The sequence below is a fragment of the Protopterus annectens genome, chromosome 14.part0 (assembly GCF_019279795.1).
Source record: "Protopterus annectens isolate FY-2018-M chromosome 14.part0, PAN1.0, whole genome shotgun sequence".
Classification (NCBI taxonomy): domain Eukaryota; kingdom Metazoa; phylum Chordata; order Ceratodontiformes; family Protopteridae; genus Protopterus; species Protopterus annectens.
Window position 1 is genome coordinate 166,021,455 of NC_056748.1, and position 12,701 is coordinate 166,034,155.

Consider the following 12,701-nt stretch of genomic DNA (forward strand, 5'->3'; position numbering starts at 1 on the left):
CTTTCAATCCGTCTCTACAAATTTGATTAAAAAATTACTCAAAAAGCTAAAACCAACCACACTGGCTGCAGATGAACTCCCAGCTGAATTTTGAAAAATTGCAGCCGATGTAATAACACATCCAGTAACCATCCTTCTCAACTGCTCCATTGCCGAAAAATTAGTTCCTGACCTCTGGAATGTTTCCCATATTACTCTCTTCCATAAAGGGGACAACTCAAAAGAACTAACAAATTACTGCCCCATAGCTATACTGCCTCCCCTCTCTAAAATACTTGAAAGGTGTACTCACATATGGAACATCTCGACACACAAAAACTGCTCACTAACACTCACCATGGATCTAGGCCTTAACATAGTACAACCACTGCTCTCATGATATTCACTTACATAGTTAATAGGCATAGAAATGATGGTAAATATGTTTCAGCCATCTTCCTAGACCTTTCCAAGGACTTTGACATGGTTAATCATAACAAGCTTATAAAAGTTTTGTCAGAACTAAATCTTAGCCAATCCAGTATCACATGGTTTCATAATTACCTAACAGGAAGACAGCAGGCAGTTAAATGGTGCAAAGAGCTATCACCTCTGTTCCCAGTAACAATAGGGGTTCCACAAGGCTCCATTCTTGGACTTCTGTTGTTCATTATATTCACCAATAACCTTTACACCTCTGCTCTCCACTCCTCAGTCATCTAGTACGCAGATGACTGTACATTAGTCTGTGCCTCCTCTTCCCTCCAGTAACTACACCAGCAAACTCAAGCTTCCTTTCTCTCTGTCAAATCTTGTCTCACTGACCACCAAATAATACTAAACCCAAACAAAACAAAAATTATCATCTTCCATCCTACACAACATACCAGTCCTGACCTCTCATTTAACATCATATCCAGTAACAAAGCTATCATTTCTCCTGTTACCCACACAAAGCTTCTTGGGGTTGTCATTGACTGCAACATGAAATTCAATACCCATCTCTCTGTCACCATAAAGAAAGTCCATTAAAAACGATGTACTCTATATAGAAATAAACACTGCTAGGGCCACTATTGCATGCACACATCTCATCTCTGATTACTATATGCCTCTTCAATCCTCACTAGCCTTAGAAAATCTTACTTAACCAAGCTAGAAGCCTGCTATAATAAAATCTCCAAATTCGCTACTAACAGTTCTTACAGATCACACCACTGTCTATCTCTCAAACAGCTCATCTGGCTTGAACTTCCTCACCCACTCCTATATAATCAACTTGTCCTGTCACATAAAATTCTATATCATCTAAAAAAAGCCCCTTCACCACAAGACCTGATAATTTCATACTCCTGCACTAGAAACCTTCACTCCGCTAACAAACTTCTTCTCAAAGTAACTAAAGATAATAATGCTGCTGGTTCATCCCTCTACTCTAACACAATAGCCAAACAATGGAATACACTTCCCCCTCTCATCACAGCTATAGCTTCCATACATAAATTAAGTCCTTAAAATCACATTTGTTGAACTCATGGCTCTGTAACTGTGGCAGTCCAGGTTAATACTAGGACCCCTTCATTCTGTCACTCCATCTCCTTAATTCTTTACTTATCAATCACGCCTTCATCCCATAGTTCTTCTCTCCTCACATCTCTTATAATTATTCCTACCTGTACCTTACGCTTGCTGTACTTAACGACAGCTGCTAAACTGTAACAACTACTTTTTTTTTAAACTAATATTTTACATTGCTGGTGCTATTATATAATTTTATGTCAGATGTTAAATAATGTCTTCTTGTCATTAATTTACTGTACTGTGTGAAAGCAAATTGAAGACTATATATTGTGTGTGTAAATATTACTTGTGGAGCTTTTCTCTCCTGGCCTTCACTGAAAAGGGACCCATGTCCAGTCGGACTTCCCTGGTAACCAAATGTAAAATAAAATAAAAATAAATAAATGTTGATTTAAGTCACTTTAACAATTGTTTTTGGAACTTTGTCCACAGGAGTCTACTGAAAATGGGCATACATCACTTCTAGTGTTATGGACATCAAATGCAGATTAATATACAATATTTACTGCTACCATGATATTAAAGATGAGAGCCATTGTTTAGCTCCATGTTCAATGCGAATTAAACAAACATGAACGTTACAAGAGAGGAGATAACACATTTGCATTTCAGTGCAATTATCCTCAAATTAGCCAAAATAAGCTGATTCACAAAGTCGAATCTTAGACAGAAAGATTAAGCTACAAAGGTAAACAGTGATGTTAAATGCAACAAGATGGATCTCATAAATCCATTCAGGAAAAAACTAATCATGGCCTAATAGAAGAGGACAATAAAAAAGACTGGCTGCAGTCTGAGAAAAAGAACATCAGAAACAATATAAGGGGCACGAAGCAAATGTATAATGAATCACCTATCAGGACAGGTTTCATCAAGCCCGAGATTTAAGTGAATGATTGCAGATATGAAATATCCTAGGTGTTTTTGAGGAACATCAGAAACAGAAAATGCAAGTCAAAACTAAGAATAACGGGAAAGGAAAAGGTGAGTGTGATATATGTGAGTACAAACGATGTTACATAGCAGCTGAGAGAAGAAAACAAATAATTAAACTAGTATGTTACCTGCCAACTCAGGGAGGCTTCTTACGTAACGTCTGTGAACCTGTTAAAGAGTGCAATAAGAGAAGAACATGAAAAATTAGTTGATAAAAGATTTCAAAAACTAGTTCCAGGACTGATAGAATAAAGAAGGCTGCTACTTCAAAATGACCAGGAAAAGTGTGAGCTCAATGTCCACTGGTATAGGTTGTATCTATTTACTCTGTGATGACCAGGATAGTCCCACTGGGCCACTGTCCTCTTTTCAGGGGAGACCCAAGGTGGTATTCATGGTGACCAATTTGGCTAGTGTACTGCTAAATGTCCTAGTCTTTTTTTCAATAAGTGCCATGGGATCTTTTATATCCTGTATAGCTGCCACCAACTCAGATAGATTGGACCTCAGTATAGCATCTCATCTGAAGGACAGCACATCCCTTATGCAGTGCCATTATGGCAAAGGAACCCAATTATCTCTTTAGAAATGGAGCCAACAGCTTTCAGACCATTCAGCACCAAAAGCAGGTATGTTACCTGTTCAGGCACTGACACTGGCAGACGTAGTTCAGAGACTGGGTATAAATGAGCTCAAAGAGCTTTCTATCTAAGTTATCTAAGAAAAGAAAGAGCGCTTGTTTTAACTTGTAACAGAACTGAGGCCTGTAATCTAAGCAAAACGTACAGAAATTACCTTGACAAAGTCACTGCTAATAAAAAAAAACATTCTCCCAAAATTGAAATTCATTGCAAAACAAATAGATGAGGGGAATGTACACTATTCATGGCAAGCAAATAAAGATGTGAACATAAGCAGTCTTATGCTAAAACTTAAAAGCTGGAAAATGGATAGTACGAGAGCAGCACTCAAGATGAGTACACTGTGCTGTGCCATTTCAGTCTTGCAAAAGAAGTCTCAGGTCGAAGGTGATGTCATCAGAAAGGTATGTGGATAGTAATACTATAATAGCAATGTGATGCAGAAAAAAAAAATCATGTTTGGAATATAAGTACGTATGTGTACCATGTTTTTTTAAAGGGCAATGTGAAACAGTGGCTGAGGGAAACCATAATATATATCATGGTATAACTGGTGAGAAATATGACAAGGAAGGACAAAAAAGACTGCCTTCTGTCATACAGGAACTCTGCAGTTACTGATGTGCACAAACACTTCATGGGTCACTGCTGAGAAGCACCCAGCACTACTTCTGAAACAATGATGACCAGTCCTCTTCAGATGGGCAGTACAGCTGACCCCTTAGAGGACAGCATGGTCTTGTTACTGAACACTGGGAGAGATGGGACATGTAACACCAGACTGGACATCTGAGGATGGTATAAGGCACCATCTTAAACTGGCATTGTACTATGACAGATGTCATTCCCCCTCATCTGCAATGTTTTTATGGAAGTATTGTTAGGATTTTGTATGTACATACAACACCTATACTGTTTAGCATCCTTACACAAACTTAACAATGTGCTTATAGATTACATAAAACAACCTTTTCTCTAAATTGCTTTTACAGGGTCCACTGTGCTCAGCAAAACAATCTGGAGACAAATACAAGCCACAAATTATGTTGTCAGCTGGACACAAGGCACATGCATAAAACAGCATTAAAACAAATATCAGCTAAACACACTATAATGCCACACTCAATATCAGGTGGTTAAAAATAAATTAGTAATTTAAAAAGGCAGCTACACAAATGATGACTAATGATGACTTCAGACTGATTTAATCCAAAGATTATTAAACTCTTTTTCAACAAGACCTTCCTCATATAACACATTTATAATAAACTATTCTACTTTCACTATGTGGAACTGATATCTGTGGTTTTGCCTCCAGTAATGCGGTTCAGCAATACTGTGGTTTATAGGTGGACATTCTGAATTGGCACAACACCACTATCTTCCATTTAGATCGTTTAACTTCACTATGATTTCTGATTTCAGGACAGCACCTCTGCATAAAACCATTTTGTAAAATAAAGGTTTTGTTAAGTTATTGTTAGTGGCATATACAGCTCCGCAATGAAACTGTTAATATGTGTGTACATCAGCCTTAGGATATGAACACTGATACTGCCATGAGATACAAGCTCATGGGTATGTCTGCTGCATTAAAAAAATATTCATTTATTTCAAATATTTCTGAGAAATTGTTCAGCGTGTGTGTATGTTGTGAGATAGAAACCAATGATGCACAACAGACAGAAATGTTTCCACTCACCTCCAGCATCTCCTGGTGGATCACTGTCTGGGAAGAGATTAAAAATTCAGACTGTATCTGCATGTATTCTTTTGTCTGAGACACTTTATTTTTTTCTTAAAATATGTGTCAGCTTTGTGAAAGAGTTAAGGCTATGAGTGGATTGTTCCATGGTATACTAGAGATAAAGTCCTGACTACATCGCAAGTGACCCAAATTTGACTACCTGTTCATGTGCATGTAGGAGCTGCCAGAAGGGATGAAGTGAGCAGTTGCTTCTGGGTCACCCATTGTAGAGGGAGGGGTTTGGCTCACCACGTGGGTGACACCTAGTAGGAGTAATAAATGTTTACCAAATTAAATTCTGAGTTGGTTGAGCTCACACTATCATAGTGTATTTGCACTAAGCAGCTGAGGGGAAGCTAGCATGTGGAGGCATGATACTCCTTGGGAAGTAGTAACTGTAAACTAGGAGTAACTGATGGGGGGGGGGTGTTACCATGGGAGAAAGTAGACCACCATCTAGGACAAGCAAGCTGGCCAGCTCTCTGTCACCTGATTCTCATTGGGGAATGGGAGGCTAATGGGGTTCTCATGTAGTAACGGATGGACTATATTACTTTTCCCTTGCCTGGAAGCACCCAGCTCCTATTTTGCCAGAATGAATAGGCTAATTGGGAGGGGACATTTGATAAGTTCTTAGATGGAGCATAAAAACAAGTTGATATGAGTTTTATCCTGTAGTTCAGAGTTTGATTCTGTCAGTCTTCATTTGCAGTCTGAGTACGCCATTTATTTGTAACTTCTGGGTTATCTGAGGCCCTCTGCAATCCCCAGTATTGCCCCCCCCCAGATCTAACTAATGGAAACAAAAAATTGCTGTTTCAAAGAAAGACCAAAAAGACCGAAAAAAAGAACTTTCTAAAAGTTGTAGACCAAAACAGAAAATTGTATTTCAAAGTTGAAGAAAATAAAAAATGAAATCTCTTCTGAAACAGTAGCACCCCTTGCTACAAATGTAACACAGAATTGCTACAGTTAACACTGAATTCCTCCAGCCGAGACTGTAAGTACAACATCAACATTCATTTCTTAGTGTCAGTACTGTACTCCTGCCCTAAATACATATGCAGGTCTTGCTTCCTAACACCTTGTGCCTGGGTCAGCCAACCCCTTTGATCATGAAATGAGGCTTTGGTGCCTAGTGAGTTTATTTGCCTAACACTTAAATATGAAGGAGGTGCTGCTTAGGTTACCTATTGTAAATTGCACCTAGGTTAGAACTATGGGAGCTCCTCTGTCCATCACTTCAGCTTTTAGATGAAATCTAACTAACTAACTAACTAACTAACTAACTAACTAACTAACTAACTAACTAACTAACTAACTAACTAACTAACTAAGACAAATAAGGATAGGTAAAAAAGAACCATGAATTGGGCCTGTGGCAGTTTTTGTGCATTTCTATGTCTATTTAATGTTATTTGCTATAACTATCCCTGATGAAAAATTACATTTTAAAATACTTTTTGGGTTACATTCACTAATCAGTCATTGCCTGGTGGTGCCCAGTAGTGTCTGCAAAAGGACAAACAGAAGATGGGACTGACTAGTGTGGTTACATTCCTGCAGAGGGGATGAGGTTTTTTTTTTTGGGATGTCCCATTGCATAACTTCCAAGCTCTCAGTCTATGTGCAAGGAAACCAATGTGATATGCACACAGGTATTTCCACATTTGTGTTATTAGGCGGTACTCCCTTCCTTTAAACTGCTTACACTAAAACCCCTGGCTACTTTGGGGCGTTATGTATATCTCTCAAGTGCCTTAGGCTGAAACGTGTTGAAGGCTGCCTGAAAGGACAAACAAAAGTATAAATAAACTAATTATCATGGAAGAGTAGATGAATGTTTTTTATGTCATAATGTCAATCAATCAATCAATAAATATATGTTTATGGAATAAGTAGAAACATGTGACATTTTGGTGGATAGATATATTCAGAGACTCTAGTAGGATATGCAGTGTATGGAGTATAAAATAAAGATAAACTGCGGGATTCATGAACAAACATGTAGGCTTCGTGCAAAGCCTACGCAATGTTTACATGTCAGAGCGATGAGTAACAGTGCTGATTGCGTATGCATGCTTCTCAACATGCTTGCATGAATATAAGCATGTTTTCATGGTCAGCAACAGTATCGGTGGTGGGAAAATGTGTTGAGCAGTACGAGCACACAGTAAACAAGCAGGAACTTCTAGGGGCAAACCTGTTAAGCATGCTTGCCTGGACAACATGAAGAGCTACATAAGGGAAATAATGCAAAGTAGGCAGGGAGAGTGCACTGACTGCAATGTGCATATAAATCAAACACATGAATTAAGAAATAGGATCGTAGGAAGTTACTAGGCTATGGGCCCTGAAGCCCTTACAAGCCTAGCCAAGATGTTAGCCCATGTTCCAATAGGTCAGCACCCTATGCCACTGTCCAGCAGGGACACAGGCGGAATCCCAGGGGTGAAATAATAAGGTAGGGGAAACATCAAGGGCAACTACAATACATAGGTTACCAGTCAGGGAAAGTGTACTGAGGACAATGTACACAGAAGTTAAAGAGATGTAAACAGAAAGATGTAAGAGGGGAGGGTAAATGTTCAAATTATAGTAAGATAATTGATGTGAAGGTCCTTATGTCACAAAGGCAGTTCTGTAATATTTAAATTTTGTAATACTTATGTCATATTAAGTAATGGTGATCACACTTCCAAAACAAATCTTGGTAAATAAAAGCAGACATAATATTATAGATGTGACAGCTACACAATTTAATATTGTAATAGAGGGTATTACATGACATATGAATGTTATTAATGTGCTGAGCTGAGATGACAGTTTGCAAGAACAGTACATACATTATGCGATATTTGCATAATGTGCATTTCATTAATATAACATACTAGGAAATGGGAATGGCTTAGAAGCCACAATCTCCTTTTGCAAGAATCAAACCCATCTCGTCAGTGTTACCACTGACCTGTGTATTAACTGCTTACACCACAGATATAGACCTAACAAATATACAAGGAGAATCACCCTTGAAAGCAGTTAAGCACTTCAATATTCTAATGGTTATGTATCCCACATGTTAGTGTGTGTGGTGTTACAAATGTGAAAGCAGAATGTGACATATGTAATACCCTTGTGTAAGGCACTCCTGCCTGACACAATTATTATGCAGACAGGAAGAACAGATGCAAATCCCTTACTATGTATTCTCCAGAGCTGTGTATTGTTGACATGTGCCACAGGAGGTAGCTATGGGTATTGTCATAAACAAATTAAATTAATGTGCAAATTAAGAAAGGATCCCTGATAATAAGTGTCATATCAGCATGTCAGACGGATGGCAACTGAATGAGTATGTTGATGTGCACACAATTGTGATCAGCCCTATATCAATGTTGCATGGTTATGAAGAAAGATTTCTCTGTATTTGTACTCATACCACCCATGAACGGGAGTGCACTCTTGTAACAGGAAATAACATCTACATGTGAACATAGCACATGTGGGTGACAACATTGTTAACGCAATGTACACTAACTGCAAGCAGTGACATTGGGATTTGAATTATATAGCTAACATCATGGGCTAATGAAGATTTGTTGAAACATAAGTGCAACGCAAGATATATTTTACAACTGTGACCCTGCAAATTTCAGAAAATGGCATTACCATTGTGTATTACCTTCATGTTTCTGCTATAAAGTGTTCAAACAGCACAAGCACACTCCAGAGATATACCTTATATATGTTTTTGTAGTGTGTTCTGAGCAGTAAGAGGAAGAAACACAGAATCACAGATAACAGTCATTCTTGTATTTGAACTCCTTACATATGTACTGAAACAAGTAACGCACAACTATAATATACACACACCACAGGAGAAGTCTGACTGCATGTGAGCCACACTGTATCTTGGAAAGGATGACATCATCTGTGTCATGCAAAGGAGATGTGTAGCAAAATTATTTCTACAGCTATATGGAAGTGTAAATGTCAATACTAAGAGGTGTAAGACACCCCTGCATCCATTGACATTCACACACACAAACACACACACACACACACACACACACACACACACACACACACACACACACACACACACACACACACACACAGTCAGGAGAGTCTCACTGCTGTATTTGAACTCACTACCTAACTACCTACCTACCTATTGACACAATCAACACACAAGTGTATTATAAGTATGTGTCGAAGGAGACGTCTGAATGCATGTGAGCCACATTGCATCTTGGAAAGGATGACCTCATCAGTGTGCTGCAGACAGTATGCATTTGTGGACAGACTGAAAAGGTGATGTGGGATTGATCTGTACTCAATAACCTATCCTTTTCTCAATGAGTCACCAACTGGTTTCAAAGTTACATGTCTGACCACCAGCAATCTGTTGTATGGCAAAATGACATATCTCCCCAACCCCCTGTCTCTATTGGTGTTCCCCAAGGATCCATCCTTGGGCCCCTACTCTTCTCTATTTTCACCAATAATCTGGCCTCTGCCACCAAACATGGCACACTCATAAAATATGCAGATGACTCAACCATCATCTGCTCAGTCCAGTCCCTACCCGAACTGCAAAAGGTCACACAGGATGCCTTTTCCTCTGTTGAAACGTGGCTATCCAATGCCCAGTTAATACTCAACCCAAACAAAATTAAACTCCTCATCTTCAAACTCACCAAACTCAAAACAACCCTCACTTTAACATCACAGCAAAAGACAACACCACTATCCACCCAACAGATCACACCAAATTGCTAGGAGTTGAAACAGACAACAATCTCAAATTTGACATTCACATATCCATGACCATAAACAAAGTCCACCAAAAACTAGGAGCCTTATACAGAAATAAGCAACTCCTCACCAAAGCAGCTAGGATTTCAGTTGCATATTTGCACGTTATCTCCACTCTACTTTATGCCTCTCCAATATATACCAACCTAAGGCAATGCAAGCTAAATAAACTTGAGACCTGCTACAACAAAATCGCCACATTCACCATTGGAGCATCCTACCACAGTCACCACTGTCTCTCACTTACTGAACTAGGCTGGCTAGAACTCCCTCACCTCCTTCAAAGGTATCAACTCGCACTCGCCCACAAACTGGTTAACCATCCTCTAAAGGTCCCATCCCTCCAGTATCTACTCCTACCCTATCTCACCACCAGACTAATACAATCCAGCAACAAAAATCAATTACAGGTTACTAGAGCCAATAATACTGCTGGAGAAGCACCCTTCTCCAGCGCTATAGCCAAATTATGGAACACCCTCCCCAACTCAATAACCTCTCTACCATCATGCACCCACTTCAAAGCTTTACTTAAAGTGCACCTAAAAACATGCTGGCTATGCACTTGTAACTCTCCCCTCTAACTTCTCCCACTCCATCTACCCTCTACCTCTCTTCCACCCCACAAACTACCTTTGATTACAGCAAGCTCTGATACTTCCATCCCTATCTACTTATTATATGGCAGTAACTTCTTATTGTAACAATTGTTAATATCTGCTATGACTTCGTGGATAGAACAGATGCTAGTTATTTACTGGATGTGCTATGTTCTTCATATGTAGCTATGTTTGTAATATTTTAATTGCTAGGATTCTTCATCTGTAACTATGTCTGTAATATTTTAATTTGTGGAGCTTTTCTACCAGGGCCTCCACTGAAAATGGACTTGCATCCAGTCTGACATTCCCAGTCGACAAATGTAAATAAATAAATAAATAAATCTGATGATTTAAGTATTTCCCATGAGTGTTGGTCAAATCAGCACAGCTGTTGAATTAATCCTCCAGTGATGCTATAGACTCATCCTCACACACAAGTGTTTTACTGTGAAATTGAACCCCTACCTATATATTTATGCAATCTAGAGAAACAGTACTTAAAGCAAGCACAACCACAGAAGCCTGATTTTTATATTGTGAGAATGCACTTTAAATGATAACATCAGCATTGTGTTGCAGAGAAGATGATGTTGGGAGAAGGCTATGACACTGATGTGGACTCACCATGCAATGTAAAAGTTTCTCCAGGCTACTACTTTATTGAGGCCAGCAGTAGTTAAGGTCAAAGTTACATAGCTCTATGCATGCACAAGTTGACTGCTATGAGATTAGCACCCCCTACCTATCTATTTATGCATTATAGAGGACACAGTCCTCAACACAAGTACCACAGCAGAAGTCTGACTTTTACACTCTGACAGTGCATTGTGGATCAGATTAGCTTCTCATTCTGTGATGCAGAAGATATTGTGCTGTTGAAGTTTTTGTGCAAATACATATTTGTTGATATGACAGCGTAAGTGCCATGTCATGATCAGTAATACATACATGCTGCTGACCTATGTCAGCTATGCTGTCATTAATGTGCACGCAGAGAGTGACATGCAGCTGTGTTGTGTAAATGAGGCACACACACACACACACACACACACACACACACACACACACACACACACACACACACACACACACACATACAGACACTTGTGAAACACAGGAGGAACAATGAAGCATTCATGGATCATCAGGCTAGGATGATGGTATGTAAACCTTAATGAATGGCACTAATATTAGCAGTGGCATGTACTCATGCACGTGCAATGTTTATTGTCAATACCAAACAATGCTTTATGTTCTAATGCAGCAGGGCTAAGTATGATGATTTATGTGCTTCAAGACTGTATGTGGCTGTACAGTAGAGAGTCGACTATCCAAACTAATTGGGACTAAGAGTTATTCCGCTAATCAGTGTTCAGATAATCAAACATACATTGAACTTGATAAAAAACTTCTAGAATCTTGTTTTTTCCTCACTCAGGGACTACACCATTCAGCAAGTCCAGTGGACAATAAAGAATATTTTTCACACACAAGCAGGCTACAAGTTCAAAAAATATGCACAAGTGAATACATATAATAATTCAGACTTTATGATTTTTCCTACCCTAAAACTTTGAAAGACTGGGCTTGGATAATTGACATTTTGGATAATCTATGTTTGGATCATTGACTGTCTACTCCATATCATTTGTAAGTGTCAGTGCTGCAGTGCAGACCCAAAAGTCCAGCATGAAATGGTCAGATAACCACACAGGTCACTGCATTTCATATGGGTACATTAAGCAATTTCCATGTAATGAAATAATATAATCCAGTGGCAATCCTTATTTTTGTTCAAAATCTCTTACTAAAGTGCAATGCTGAGAAATTTATTTACGCGGATGGTGGCAAAGTGTTAAGGCATGCTTGATTATACTTTAATGTGTTGAACTCTGACTGTGAATTACAACTGTTTAGTGATGCTCAGTGTTGCTCCCTGCCAAGCTTTGCACAAATAACAATCAGAGAGAAAATGTTGTGATTCTGCTATCATTTGCAGCAGATCTTTTTTATCTTAACATGTTGCATATATAAGTTCATAGGTTGGTACTAGGCTATTGGCCCTAGGGCCTATACAAGCCTAGCCATAACAATTCCCTGGCTATTTCTTCCCAGAATATTTACTTCTCTGGACCCCTGTCTAGCAGGGTGACTGACATGATCCCTGGGTGAATTTCCTATCTCCCATCCAATACTCAAGGTTCCTTTTGAAGAGGGCCAATGAGGTGCTCTGCTTGACATGTATGGGCAGTCTATTTCAGAGTATGGGGAGTCCCTGGGTCAGGAACCTATCCCTCCAGCATGTTTTGTTCATTGTGATGACAAGGTTTAGATCCCTGGAGCATGTGGCTCTGAGGGATTGGGATTTCTTTAAGTGGAGCATGTCCAACAGCTCAG